Below are 14,842 nucleotides of genomic sequence, written 5' to 3'. Positions count from 1 at the left end.
ATAATATGTCAGTAAAGTACTGAATGTGTGCCTGGGCTATAGTGAGTGCTTAACAAACATTAGTGGGTTTTTTGTTTTTGTTGGTTTATCTACATAGGTATTCATTGAGCCGTCTGTGCATCCAATAGCCACTTATTGAGTGCCCTGGGAATTGCACTCTTAGTATGACAGGGCATTGCCCCAGGAGAGAAACACATAACCAAATCAAATAAATAAGCGAGAAAATATTTGAGGGCCTATATTTTCTAAACTGTATTTTCTGTGTGACTATTTTCATACCTGAAGGGAAGAGATTCACTCACTTCTCAAGGATGAGTCAGATTGCCACCCCTTCTCATGGAGGATGTTGCTGTTCCTAGGACAATGCATGGCCCTCCCTCCCACCTCCATTTGACCCAGTGGAAAGGCGCCTTCTGGGGCACAGAGGACGTATTCAAGTAGTGTGGCCTTTCAAAGAATGAAGATATGTGCTTTTTTCAAAGATTATATCATTCAAAAGTGCTTTCAATTATTTTAAATAACTACAAGATTGGCAAATCCTGGACTTTTTTAAGGGGGAGGATGTTTGGGAAATGGAAGAACACCATTCAGACTCATGTAGGGTGGGAAATGCCATCTCTGGCTGTGCTACTCCAGAATGAGGAGTGACAAGAATGAGGACACCCGATCTTGGGAGACAACCTGGGGGGAGAGCCAGCTCTGAAAAGAAGAGCTGAGCCAGACACAGCCATCCCCATCTTGCTATGCCTCCCCTCCTGCATCCTCACTCCCTGACAGGCACAGAGTCATTTGGTAAGGGAGCATATAGCTTTAATACAGGAACACAGACCATTGCCATCCAGGGCACTTGAATCAAGTGCTTGTCTCTCCACTAAGAAGAGCTGCTTAGAGACTCGCCTCCAGCTGCTCCAACATGGCCACGCCTAAGAACAGAGCAGGGAGGAAGAGCATGAGAAGAAGATTAACATTAAACAGGGACGAGAGGTGGGAGGGAAAGGGAGAGAGAAGGGAATTGCATGGAAATGGAAGGAGACCCTCATCGGTATACAAAATTACATATAAGAGGAGGTGAAGGGAAAGGGGGAAAAAAAACAAGGGAGAGAAATGAAGTACAGTAGATGGGGTAGAGAGAGAAGATGGGAGGGGAGGGGAGGGGAGGGGGGATAGTAGAGGATAGGAAAGACAGCAGAATACAACAGACACTAACATGGCAGTATGTAAAAACGTGGATGTGTAACCGATGTGATTCTGCAATCTGTATACGGGGGAAAAATGGGAGTTCATAACCCACTTGAATCAAATGTATGAAATATGATATGTCAAGAGCTTTGTAATGTTTTGAACAACTAATAAAAAAAAAACATGGCCACGCCTTAGCTATTTTCTACCTTAAAATCTTTCTCGTAAGTTTTCTAATTCCCAAACATTCATCAAGATTGGTTATGTGCCAGGAATTCTGCTGGTTCCTGTCAGGGACACAAAAGCATCACACCCTGCCTCTGACATTGACCCTGTAGATTTTACTGTGAGCAGCAAAATCTTTAAAGTGCCACTCTATGAAATAGAAACAGACAGCATAGAAGACTGTTCACAACTCTTTGATAATTGGTACTAAAAGGCAGAGGGTAGAGTGCTCACTGCTGGGCTGGTCAGGGAAGGCTTTGGAGGTGAGGGGCTCTAACCTAGAGTCTAGAGCCTTGGGGAGGATGTGGGATGCTGGAGAGGAGAGGAAGTATTAAGAGCAGATGACAGTGTCAGTGATGGAAGATTGGTCTCTGGTTCATTGGCTATTTCAGTCTGGCCATTCCTTGCTGGTATCCAGGCAAGGACCTAAACTTAGTATATAAGCAGAGGTTTCCTCCAGCAAATTTTGTGACCTATGAATTTTTATTAGATTCTTTTGGCTGGGCTAGATGGCACATGCCTATAATTCCAGCGGCTCAGAAGGCTGAGGCAAGAGGATCGCAAGTTCAAAGCCAGCCTCAGCAAAAACAAGGTTTAGCAATTCAGTGAGATCTTGTCTCTAAATAAAATACAAAAAAAGTCTGGGGATGTGGCTCAGTGGTCAAGTGCCCCTGAGTTCAATAATCCCTGGTACTTCCCCCCACCCCATAAAAAGATTTTTTTGGTTGCAAGTGACAGAGACTCAGCTCAAATTAACTGAAGCACAAAGTACTTTTATTGTCTGTTATAATTGGGAAATCCTATATGGAGTTACATTCGTTTGAAAGCATTGGGGCCCAGCTGGTGCCAGAGCCTCTGAGAATATTACAGGGTTCTCTTTTCTGTCCCTTTTTCTACTCCACCAAGACCCCAGCTGGTTCTCGCTGCGAAGCAAGGAAGATGACTGTGTCAACCCTATGCTCATACTCTTGGAGCTTAGCAACCCCGGTGGAAAGAGAAGTTTCCCTCTGGGCTCTCTCTTTAGCCCCTTGTCAAGATCCCAGACAAAGCAGATAAAGTGGATTAACTGATAAAGTTCCAAAGTTAACCTTCATGTGGGGAATACGTGGTATTGTTGGATAGACCAAAAGACAAATTTGGGCTGGTCTGGGGAAGAAGGTAAGGCTGTATCTCAGCCCTGTTACAGAATTCCCATTTCTACATCCTCCCAATCTTATGGCCAAACTCTTCGCAGGGAAACATGGTGCACTTCAGGAAAGCCTGTGTACAGACAACAGCTACCATTGCCAGAGCCCTGCAGCAGGGTAAGCTCCTGGAGAAGCATCCAAGGAGAGCTTTAGGAAAGTTTTCAGATCAGAAGAGAAGGTTAGGCTGGTGCAACCTCACACCCTGGCCAATTCATTAAGTGGATTTGTTGTTGAGCACATGAGCAGAGAAGAATTCCCACTGCAGACCAGAACTCACTTAAAAGAGGCTGGTGGGTGACTTCTGGACTATAGATGTCACAATCAAGAAAGACAAAATTTCAGAGTAAAGGTCTGCCCTGGTCTCAATATCGACTAGGGACTGAAGGCATTTTCCACTCTACTCATTCTCTGCTGGTTCAATTCCCAGGACCTCATGCATACTAGGCAAATGTTCTACTACTAAGCTATGTCTTACAGAACTTTGTGTGATAATGGAAATGTTCTATTATGTGCAATACACATTATAGTAGCCACTGGCCACATATGGCTATTTTTTTTTTTTTTAAGAAATGCCACGCCTGCTTTTCTTTTTTTTTTTCTTTTATATTTATTTATTTATTTATTTAAGTTCTCGGCAGACACAACATCTTTGTTTGTATGTGGTGCTGAGGATCGAACCCGGCCGCACGCATGCCAGGCGAGCGTGCTACCGCTTGAGCCACATCCCCAGCCCCACATATGGCTATTGAGCTCTTGAAATGTGGTTAGTAAAACTAAGGAACTGAATTTTTCATTTTATTCAATTGAATTTAATGTAAAACTTCCATAGCTGCATGCAGTGGTAGCTAGGTATTAGACACTAAATCTCAGTGAACATCCTTCCTCCATCACCTTCCAGGGCTTAGAAGGGAAAAAGGCAGGATAATTTGGAACGGAACATCCCAATCAGTGGTCCATGTCAGGAAAGGCAGATGGTGTTAAATGGGAAATGGGGAAGACCCCTCATGTCAACCTCCTTCCTACACACAGACAGCAGCTGCCTGAACCTTTGGCAACAGTCACCCAGCTCTGCAAGCCACTGCCCATAAAAAAGGACTTTACAAAAAGTCATCTGAGGATACCAGGTGGCCCCAAAGCCACAGTCCAGTGAGGAAGGAAATAACTTCCACACCTTCCAATATCCCCAAGGGAAAAACTCCCCCATGATTTTGGAGACCCCACATCCCATATTCTTCCACTACTATGGAAAGTATCTCATACTATGCCTGAGGACCCCAGCTCACAAGTCCATTCAAGGGCAGGTCCCTGCAGGATGTCAGTTTCACATGTGTTAACTGAATCCTTCCCAGAGTATCAGAGGAAAAGTGGAACTTAAATAATTTCCTGTCCAAGAAGAAGGCTGTCACCTCACACAGTGGGAAACCATCCAAGTCAGATTGCAGGAGTGATGCGGGGCTCCACCCACAGCCTCCAGCCTAGACAGGGATCTGCTCTATCAGGACAGTCATGGACAAAGTGGATGGGTCCTGATAACCCAGGGAGACCTGATTTAGCCCTGCAAATCAACACCAAGGCACAGGCCCAAGAATTTTTAAAAGAGAAAAGAACGAAAGTAAGCTTGTGGGAAAGGGAGTAGGACAATTATTCCCATTAAATTCCAATCCCAGCTACTCACAGACACCAAAAGCCAGACCAGGGCCCTGGGTTGGTATTACCATGGCTGGGAGAACCCAGCGGTGGGAAATACTGCAGAGGTCCATGGATCCCAAAGAGGATCATGTGCCAAGCTGATGCCAACTTGCCCTTTTCTGTACACCTTCCATTCTAACCCATGACTCCTATCTCATGGTTCCTTCAGCTTACAGGACCAACCATCCCAAGAGGGGGGACCCTGGCTGGCTCCCCCACTGCCAGGAAAGGCAAAGGCAGGAGTTCAAGCCCTGGGCTCACCCCAGCCCAGGAGGGACTTACACAAGTTCTGGGCCTTCTCTGACCATGGTTTCCATTTCTATTTGAGACTCTCTTTTTAAAAAGTAAATGAAGCTTGTACACCCACATACATTGTAGCGTTATTCACAATAGCCAAGAGATGGAAACAACCCCAATATCCAGGGATGATTGAATGGATAAAGGAAATATGGTGGGCTGGGGTTGTGGTTCAGTGGTAGAGGGCTTGCCTCACATGTGTGAAGCACTGGGTTCAATCCTCAGCACCCCATAAAAATAATAATAATAAACAAAATAAAGTTATTTTAAAAAGAAAGAAAATATGGTATGTACACACCATTTAATGTTATTCATATTTAAAAGGAAGAAAATCCTGCCAGTGCTACAATACCCATGGACTTCCAGGACATTATGCTAAGTGAAACAAGCCAGTGACAAAACACAGATACTGTATGATTCTATTCATATGAAGTATCTACAGTCAAAGTCACAGAAACAAAGTAGAATAGTGGTTCTAAGGAGCAAGGGACAGGTGGAAACTGGGAGCTAGCAGTTAATGGGTACAGAGTTCTAGTTTCACAAGATGAAAAATTCTAGAAATCTGTTGTGCAACATGTGAATAGCATTAATACTACTGAGCTGTACATGTAAAAATGACTGAGATGGTAAATATTGTGTCTTACCACTATTTTTTTTTTTTCAGTGCTGAGGATTGAACTCAGGGCCTTAGCTCATACTAGGTACGCACTCTACCACTGAACTATATTCCCAGCCTTTTTCATTTTGTATTCTAAGACAGAGTCTCACTAAGTTGCCCAGGCTGGTCTCGAACTTCCTCAGTAGCTGGGATTACATGTGGGCACCATGGTACCCAGCTGAGTCCATTCTCATGGGTCTCTTAGAACAGTAAAACAAGTTTATTAGAGTCCTTTCCTGTCTTTCCACCTCTAACTTCTGTCAGTTGCACCTCTATGTTTATCTCATAATAGTTGATAACACTTAATTCAATCCATCTTATTTACAATAGATTGATTTTAGAAGTTGAAAGCCAGTGCGCCATGTTTATATAACTTTGACTTTGTCCACATGGTTTGCTGGGTTCACATTTTCCTCTTGATGGATCCACTGTCACATGGACATGCCCTTTATCAGGCATGTGAGTAGTACCTGCTTATAAATGTATTGGATGACCACAAAGGACTCATAATCTCCCACACTTAAGCAACTGTTTAATTTCCACAGCTTCCTCATGGATAAACAACAATAAAATCAGAGCAGAGATCATGGACAATACCATGCTAAACATCCCAAATAAGGCAAACTGTTGCCCATGTGGGGAGGTCCCCTGTGATCCACCCAAATAAAACCTTCCCACCTGTCTGGCCTCTGTAATTAGCAGTTCTCTCCTTTGCTATTAATGAAAGCACTCAACAAATATTTCTGGGAGGGCCACTAAATTAAGTGGCAGACACCTTGATGCAGCCCATTTTATCAGATCTCTGCCTTCCTGTGTGTCAGGAAGGGTGAGCCTGCTCTGATAAACACTGGAGCAGCAGGCTGGTGGGGCCACTGTGGTGGCCAGAAAGGACAGGCAGCTCTTCCCTGCTGAGGAGGGGAGGAACATGGGTAGCATCTGGGCTGTGCTCACAGCGAGGCTTCCACTTACCAGTGACAGAAGCTGCTCTTCAAAGCCCATCAAGGCTAATGTCAGGCAGCAGTAAGCCTGAAATGCCACCCTGGCTCCAGGTATTCCCAGGGTGGCAGTACGTCACTCTCAAACCCAACCTGCAGGTCTCTGCCTGCCCAGAGCAGGTGAGGGCGAGGAAATGAGGCACTGGAAAGGAAACCAGGGCTCTAAGGTGGCTCCAGGGAAAAAGAGTGGAGTGGTCAGCCTCTTTCTACCTCAAAATGTAAGGGTTGGCCTAAGCGGAGGAATATTCTTTCCACCCCTTGCTTTGGAGTCATAGCTCATGTCATTGTGGGAATTCTCTGCTTTGTGTCTGTCTCTGCACATGAATGCAGGCTCCTTGAGGGCAGGAAAGAGCTATCCAGTCTCCACTGTGCCCTCATCCCCAGTGCAGGGCATGGCAAGGTGTGTGTATCTGGCAATATTATTGCTGACTAAATGAAGCAATAGGCAAATATATGAGTTATATGTTCTTTGGTTTGCAAATGCCCTTCTCAGCAGATCTATGTTAATAAACTGTGTCCTTCCATGTCTAGGCTGCAGTAGCAATTACACATGGATTGAGTCCAGGTGAAATGCTAAGAATCAGGGCTGTAGTTGGGACTCAATGGTAGAGCACTTGCCTAGTATGTGTGAGACACTGGGTTCGATCCACAGCACCACATAAAAATAAATAAATAAGCCAGGCGCGGTGGCACACACCTGTAATCCCAGCTGCTCAGGAGGAGGCAGGACTATCAAGAGTTCAAAGCCAGCCTCAGCAACAGGGAGGTGCTAAGCAACTCGGTGAGACCCTATCTCTAAATAAAATACAAAAAAAAGGGCTGGGGATGTGGCTCAGTGGTTAAATGCCCCAAGTTCAATCCCCAGTACCAAGCTAAGAATCAAAGGAAAGGGTTGTCTCTTCAGCTAAAGCAAGGATTTGAAGGTTGGTTTAGGGCAGCCCATTGCCCAGATATGGTGATAACCATCTGGACCAATCAGAGGTTGGAAAAGCAAAGGGGAAAGAGACCCAGATGGCAGGAAAAATTCTCAGCATCCATTTTACAATACTTACAGCATTAATGGGCATACTCACATCTGTGGGAAATAGTGTCTATATAAGTTTTTCACTGCATTTTTGTTTAAAATAGCAAAATGTTGGAAACAACCTAAGTTCCTCATCTATTTTGAGCTGGTTAAATAAATGATGGTGCCTCCATATACTGAAATTCTCTGTGGCCATAAAACAAAGAAGAAGCCCTTTATATGCTGTTGATATGGAACATTCTCTAAGACATAATGTTAATTGAGAAGTGTAGGGAACAAACAGTTTCTAAAGTACATGGCATTTGTAGAAAGAATGAAGAAGAATAGTATATACATATATAGTTGCATATGTAAAAGCATCTCCCAATATAAGTCTAAGAATCTGGCAGTGGGGAGGGAGCAGGGTGATTTGGGGACAGGTGGGGGGGGACTTATTTTTCTACTTTATGAATTTTTAATTGTGTGACTGTCACTTATTTTAAAACTTAAATAAAATTAAATTTTGAAATAAATAACAACTGCCTCATTTATGCCAGTCAACCTTTATTAAATTTGTCTTCTAGTTTTAGCACAATTCTGTGAAATGGAAAATAGTATCCCAATTTTCCAAGTAAGAAAGAAACTCAGGGGACTGGGGTTGTGGCTCAGTGGTAGAGTGCTCACCTGGCACGTGTGAGGCACTGGGTTCGATCCTCAGCACCACATAAAAATAAATAAATAAAATAAAATAAAGATATTTTTAAAAAGAAAGAAACAGAGAAATAAGGCCAATACCTAAGTGAATGCAAGTGTGCAATGTGAGGGTGCAAGCCTATGAGCATGTGAAGTTATGTGGTGGTGCAAAGAAAATATATGTGTATGTGCAAATGTCAGTTGGCACACATGTGTGAACATGTACAGCATGAGTGTGTGCAAACGGAATGTAGCACATGTATGAGTGTGCAAACGTCAATGTGACTGTGAAGTGAGGATGTATGAACACGTGTGTATGACTGAAGAGTATGTGTATATGTGTAAATGTCTTTGAGCACATAAAATATAGATGTTCCTCAACTTAGGGTGGGGTTGCATCTCAATAAATACATCAAAGTTGAAACTATCTTAAGTCCAAAATGCATTTTAGGGGCTGGGGTTGTAGCTCAGCAGTAGAGTACTCGCCTAGCACGTGTGAGGCCCTGGGTTCGATCCTCAGCACCACATAAAAAATAAATAAATAAAATAAAGGTGTTCAACTACAACTAAAAAATGAATATTTTAAAAAATGCATTTAATACCCTAATCTACGGAACATCACATTTAGCAACACAATATTTGACGGGGTGTTAACTGTTTCCCTGGATGATGGTGGGGCTTACTGCTGCTTTCCAGTGTCACAAGAAAGAGTATAGTACTGCATATCCCTAGCTTGGGAAAAGATCAAAATTTTAAATATGGGCCAGGGATGGTGGNGGAAAGCCTGGAGAAGGGATGGTGGAGGTAGAGGATTCTGGGGAGGATATGGGGATTGGAGGGGCAGTGGATATTTTCAGAGTATTTTTTGTTTGTTTGTTTTAGTTGTAAATGGATACAATACCTTTATTTTATTTATTTATCTTTATGTGGTGCTGAGGATCGAACCCAGGGCTTCACATGTGCTGGGCAAGCACTCTACCACTGAGCCACAACCCCAGCCCCAGAAGTGTTTTTTTGTGGCCTGTGCAAACCACAAGGCTGGGCAAGTCAAGTATCTGCACCACTGGCTGCTTCCTGTCCATTCTACTGGTGCACCTGGCCCCTGATTACGTCACCTTGGCCCATTGTGCCGGTCGCCATGGGTTTTTTTTTTTTTTTTTTGGTACGGAGGATTGAACTTAGGGGTGCTTTACCTCTAAGCTACCTCCCCAGTCACTGCTGCACTTTTCCAGAAGTCATTGAAATGCTGGCCTCCAAAAAGCTTCAGAGAAGATGAGGACCCAGCGAAGGATCTACTGATATGGATGAAGGGTGAGGGGACCAGTGTGATAGGGAGGCCAGGCAGGACCTCAAGGATAAAGGACACCCGTGGCCCTGCGTGCCACAGTGGCCTCTCCCTGCCCAGCCTTAGTGAGACAGGGTCTCACTAAGTTTCCTAGGCTCTCACTAAGTTGCTAAGGCTGGCCTTGAATTTGTAATCCTCCTTCCCAGCCTCCTGAGTCGCTGGGATTATAGGCATGGGCCATCATGCCAAATGATGTCCAGATATTAATATGACAGTTGAGCCTCTTTTCTGACCATTGCTGTCCCTGCCAGGTTGAAGCTCTGAATATGTGTGTGTGTGTGTGTGTGTACTTGTACATGCACCTGTGTAGTGTGTATAAGAACAAATGGAAAGGGTTCTAGAAAGGGGCTTATGTCAGCCTCGGAGCTGGGGGATAATACCACCTCTTTCAATGCTCCAAAGCAAGGCCCCGCCACTGTGGTATGAGGCAGGGAAAGGTGCTGTTCTGGGCTTAATTGTATCCTAAGCTCTAGTACCCATGAATGTGACTTTATTTGGAAATAGGGTCTTTGCAGATGATCTAGTTAAATGAAGTCATTACAGTGGCCCTAACCCAATGAGACTGGTATCCTAATTATGGGGAGAAATGGGAACTTAGAGGTAGATGTGTGTACTGGGGGAGCACCTTGTGAAGATGAAGGCAAACATCAGGGGCCTGCTTCAGCAAGCCAGGGAGCACGGGAGACTGCAGCAGACACCAGAAGCCAAGGGACAGGCATGGAAGAGTTTTTCCATGGGTCTCTCCGAAGGAAGCCATCCTGCCTGCACTTGAATCTCAGACTTCTACTTTCCAGAACTGTGAGACAGGGAACGTCTGTTGTTCTAAGCTCCCCAGTTTGGGGGACTTTGTATGGCAGCCCTAAGAAAGTACCAGGTGCTGGAGCACAGTGGTTCTGGGCTCCAGCGCTTAGCTCTGCTGCCCTGGGTGCGTCACTCAAATTCTAGGCGCCTCTGATTCTTAACATGTTCTAGTACAAGCCGCCCTCCCTGGCTGCTGTGAGGAGTCCGTGAGTTCAGCCGGGTGCCAGCACATACTAAGGGCTTAGGAAACTGGTTTTAAGAACACAGCTGTGTTCAGGTCCTCTGTCAAAATTCCTGATAATAAAATTACTCCCAGCCTGCACAAAGTCCAAACAGGAGACACCAAGAGAGGAAAATAGAAAGGGAAGTCACACTGGGGAGGGCCTGTGGTGCCAGGCACGCGCTGCACTTTTCCAGAAGTCATTGAAATGCTGGCCTCCAAAAGGCTTCAGAGAAGATGAGGACCCAGCGAAGGATCTACTGATATGGATGAAGGGTGAGGGGACCAGTGTGATAGGGAGGCCAGGCAGGACCTCAAGGACAAAGGACACCCAGGCCCTGCGTACCACGGTGCCATGGCCACCAGCTGGAGAGGCGCCTTGTGGGGGTTGTGCAGACCATAAACATCACAGCCAGTGGAGCTGGAGTCACCCAACCCACAATAATATGCCTTTCTGCCCTGGCGGAGAGAGAGGGCATTGTGTGTGCCGGCTGCGTCCTGAGACCTATAGCACAGTGGCCTCTCAGAAAGACCTGATTGTCTTGGGCAACCTCCATGGCCTGGGGTTGCCGCCCCGCACGTCACAACAACAAACTCAGAGCAGGCAAAGGGACAGCCCCTCTCTGGGGACAGGGCCCCTATGAGAGATTCCCATCTTACAGACCCCAAAGAGGCAGGGTAGAAAAGAGAATCAGCTGAGGTAGGAGTTCTAGGACAAACTGGGTAATTCAGAGCCCTGGAAGCATTTTTGTTTTGTTTTGTGTTTTTGTTTGTTTGTTTGTTTTGCTTTTTGGCAGCTCTAGGGATTGAACCCAGGGCCTTGTGCGTGCCAGGCACGCATTCTACCATTGAGCTACCCGCCCAGCTCTGTGGGAAAATCTTGAAGGCCATACACGTGATAGAGCCTCACAAAACCCACCAACAGAACTTGTGTCTGGAAGGTCTGGGATTAAGAGCAGGGCGTAGAATTGGAAGACCTGTGTTCAAATCCCAGCTGGGATAGTTACTGGCAGAGTGATTTAGTGCAACATGATAGATAAGGCAAAATTTCCCTCCACCCATAGATAGGGAGGTTAGTGAGGATTAAATGGATTGATGTCTGGTCCCCTGGTATTTCTATGGTTCCAACTGAGATTAGAAAAGCAAAACCGTTCGTACAGAGTGGTATGACGGTACCTAGTCATATTTGGTACCTAGTAGTTGTTCGATAAAGTTAGCTTGTGCTCTGCATCCCTGATTTCGGTTTCAGAAGGCTAGTTGAGGGGCCTCTTCTCTTCAGAGGTATCCTTTCTTCAGCAGAGATCGTGGGTAGAATGACCTCAGGCAAATGGTCCTGCTCAGTTTCCTCCTCGATGCTGGGCGCCAGCCAGCTGGTCTGTATCCTCTGAGTTGCCACTGGGAGCTGGCTGTCAATGGCAGACAAGGAGGACCTCATTTGCCTGCTCCTGCTTTGCCTCCCAATGAATTCACATCCTGTGCTCTGCCTGAGCCGTGGCCAGCCCAGTTCTTGGGAGATAATCTTTCCTCTACCTCATGTCCAGGCGTCTGAAAGAGCCAACAGCCTCACCCCAATCAGCAACCAAATGAGCTTCCAAAAGCTCTAGGCAGCCAGGACAGCCCTCCCCTGCCCACGGCTCAGGACCCTGCAGGAATGGGGAGGGAATGTGCCTCCTGGGCTCACGCCCAGTTCTGAGTGAGGCTGGGGTGAGGCCTCTCCTTATCCTTCCCCCACAGACACACAGGGCTTTATAGTCAGATTATGCCATGGAAACTATGCGCACGGCCTGCCCCGTTCACATGGCCTCAGAAGAAAAAATAACAGAGCCTTCTCTCTCTGCCAAGACCCACAGTCCTAGCAGGCCTGAACTCCCAAAGCAGGCCTCCTGTGTGAAACAGGTCCCTATAAAAATCTCAGGAGGACTTTGGGGGTGCCCTCAAATCAACCCCCCTCCCCCAAGCTGCAGTCGCCTGTCTCCCTCTCCTCTGAATCCTGGAAGGTTTTGCTGCCAGGAACATGTTTCCTTATAAGGCAGTTTTCTTCTGAGAACAAATCTCACTTCCCTCTCCACTATCTTGGTCTTGGGAGCCCCACTCTGATTCTCCAGCTGTGTTCCTCCCCGAGGGATGAAGTCAGCAGAGCTGACAGGACAGTTCCAGTAGAACCCCCCCACCAACCACCTTTAGACCTCTCCTGTCCAATATGGTAGCCACTAGCTACAGTTGGCCATTTAAATTTATTTTATCTTATTTTATTTTTTGCTGTACTGGAGATTGAACCTAGGAGTGCTCTATCACTGAGCTATATCCCCAGTTCTTTTTATTTTTATTTTGAGATAGTGTCTCCCTAAGTTGCCCAGGCTGGCCTCACACTTGTGATCCTCCTGCCTTAGCCTCCAAGTTGCTGGGATTAGAGGCATTTGCTGTTGTACCTAATCCCTTGAAATTCAAATGATACTTAATTAATTATTATTTTTTTTTTTTGCAGTGCTGAGGATTAAATCCTTAATTAAAATTTGTTAGAACATTTCTTTTTTTTTTTTTTTTGAAATTCAGCATTGTTTTATATTTTCTTTTATTGATGCATTGTAGTTATACAGAATAGTTGGGTTTGTTAGGACATTTCTTTTTTTAAAATATTTTTGTATATGGACACAATATCTTTATTTTATTTATTTATCTTTTTGTGGTGCTGAGGATCAAACCCAGGGCTTCACATGTGCTAGGCAAGTGCTCTACAACTGAGCTACAACCTCAGCCCTTGTTGTCTAACAACCCAGAATGTCCTATTAGCACTACTCTGGACCAGGATTCAGAATTCCCTGGTCAAAAGGCCCCTAGTCCACTTGGGCCTGTGATGATGTCTTCTTTGAGTCTGACCCCCCAAGAGCAAACCCTCCCCCTAGTATGTACAACTCTAGCTCTGAAGTGACTGCAGTGGACAGAGTCAGAACTTGTGAGTTGATTCTCCCTTATGGGCCTGTCAAGGTTCAGGACATGTGCCTGCCACATGCCATGGGGACCTCTAAGGACACTAACTACCTCAACTTCAAACCTGGCCTTCCAGATCATCATGAAAGAACACTTTTCAAAGGAAAGAGAACATATTTTATATAACTCTTAAACTTTTAAGCAATTTTATTGAGATATAACTTACATACCATCCAGTTCACACATTTCTGTGTAGGATTCCATGACTTTGATTATGTGTCTGATTAGATGGTGTTTAGTATAGTCACAGAGTTGTGTGACCATCCTCATAGTCAATTCAAGAACATTGTCATCCCCTCAAGAACCCTCACATCCTCAGTTACCCCCAACTGTTAAATGTTAGTATTTAGGTAGATGACAGGTGGCCTTCACAGGTCTTTGTGAAGGTAAGCCTGTCTCCCTCTTACCTCTGTGCTCAACTACATGATACCTGTGTGTGCCCACCCCACCTGCACTTGGCAAGCACTCCCTAAACAGAGAACTCTAGCTATCCTGGGCGGAATGAGGAGAGGTCTAGAAATCCCAGAGCCACGAGGATGTTGAACTTGGAGAAGCCTGGGGACAAGATGAATAGGATAACAGCTCAAATTGACCCGCACATAATATAGGGACTGGGGCATGGGGCCAAAGCTCCAGAAGCTGAACTTCTGTCTCTAGGAGGAGCGTGGTAATGGTGTGGCAGGGTGGAATGGTCGTGAGCTCTCTCTTCCAGAGCACAAGTACACAGGACCTGGGGACACTTGTCTGGATGCCATGGTATGGCTAGGGAAGTGTGGGCCTAGATGAGTTCTGGAGTCTTGTCTATGTCTAGGCCCCTGAGCCAGGAACTGCCATAGACAGAAGGTATCTAAGAGACACAGAAGCAGGCACAGCAGACCTTTGGTACCTTTGTGTTCAACTTACCATCAGCAAGATTCTGCCTCCTTTTCTTTCAAAGTCAGGGTCTGGCCCCTGCCTGACCCACCTCTCTCCACCTGCTCCAGGGCTTGGGTCTATCAGAGACTCTGGGTCTGTCTGACCAGGAAGATGACTGGGATTGGCATGCAGAATTGAGAGTCTAGCAGGTGAGCTGAGACTAATAAACCCTGGAGCTCACAGGTCCAAACAGGCCTCAGGGAGGTTTCGGGAGCCAGGCCCAGGCCACAGGGCTAAACCAAGCTCGCTGAGTCCAGCCAAGCAAGAGACCATGCCAGGCTGCACCTGGGCTGGGCTTTCACTCATTATTCCAGAGGTACCAAGCGTGGGTGGGGAAGGGTGAGGGACGGAGGAACAGGCTCCATTTAAGTATGTGTGTGTGTGGTGGGGGTGGACATGTGACTTCAGTGACCAAAAGAAAGGTGTTTACTATGCATCAGGCACAGTCCAAGATACTAGGGACCCATGAGGAATGGAGGTTGGGACATAGAGAAAATCAGTAAGGAATCCAAGGCCACACACCTTGCCAGGAGGAGACAGCCCCAGCTCCCCTGCTCCAGGCCCAGCGGACAACAATTGGAAGGAGGATCACGACCTCTGTTCTTACCGGGGTAGAACCTGAGGCTCTGAAAAGTTATGTGACTTGC

Source organism: Marmota marmota, unplaced genomic scaffold (assembly GCF_001458135.2).
Source record: "Marmota marmota marmota unplaced genomic scaffold, marMar, whole genome shotgun sequence".
NCBI classification, from domain to species: domain Eukaryota; kingdom Metazoa; phylum Chordata; class Mammalia; order Rodentia; family Sciuridae; genus Marmota; species Marmota marmota.
This window is presented reverse-complemented; position numbering follows the sequence as displayed.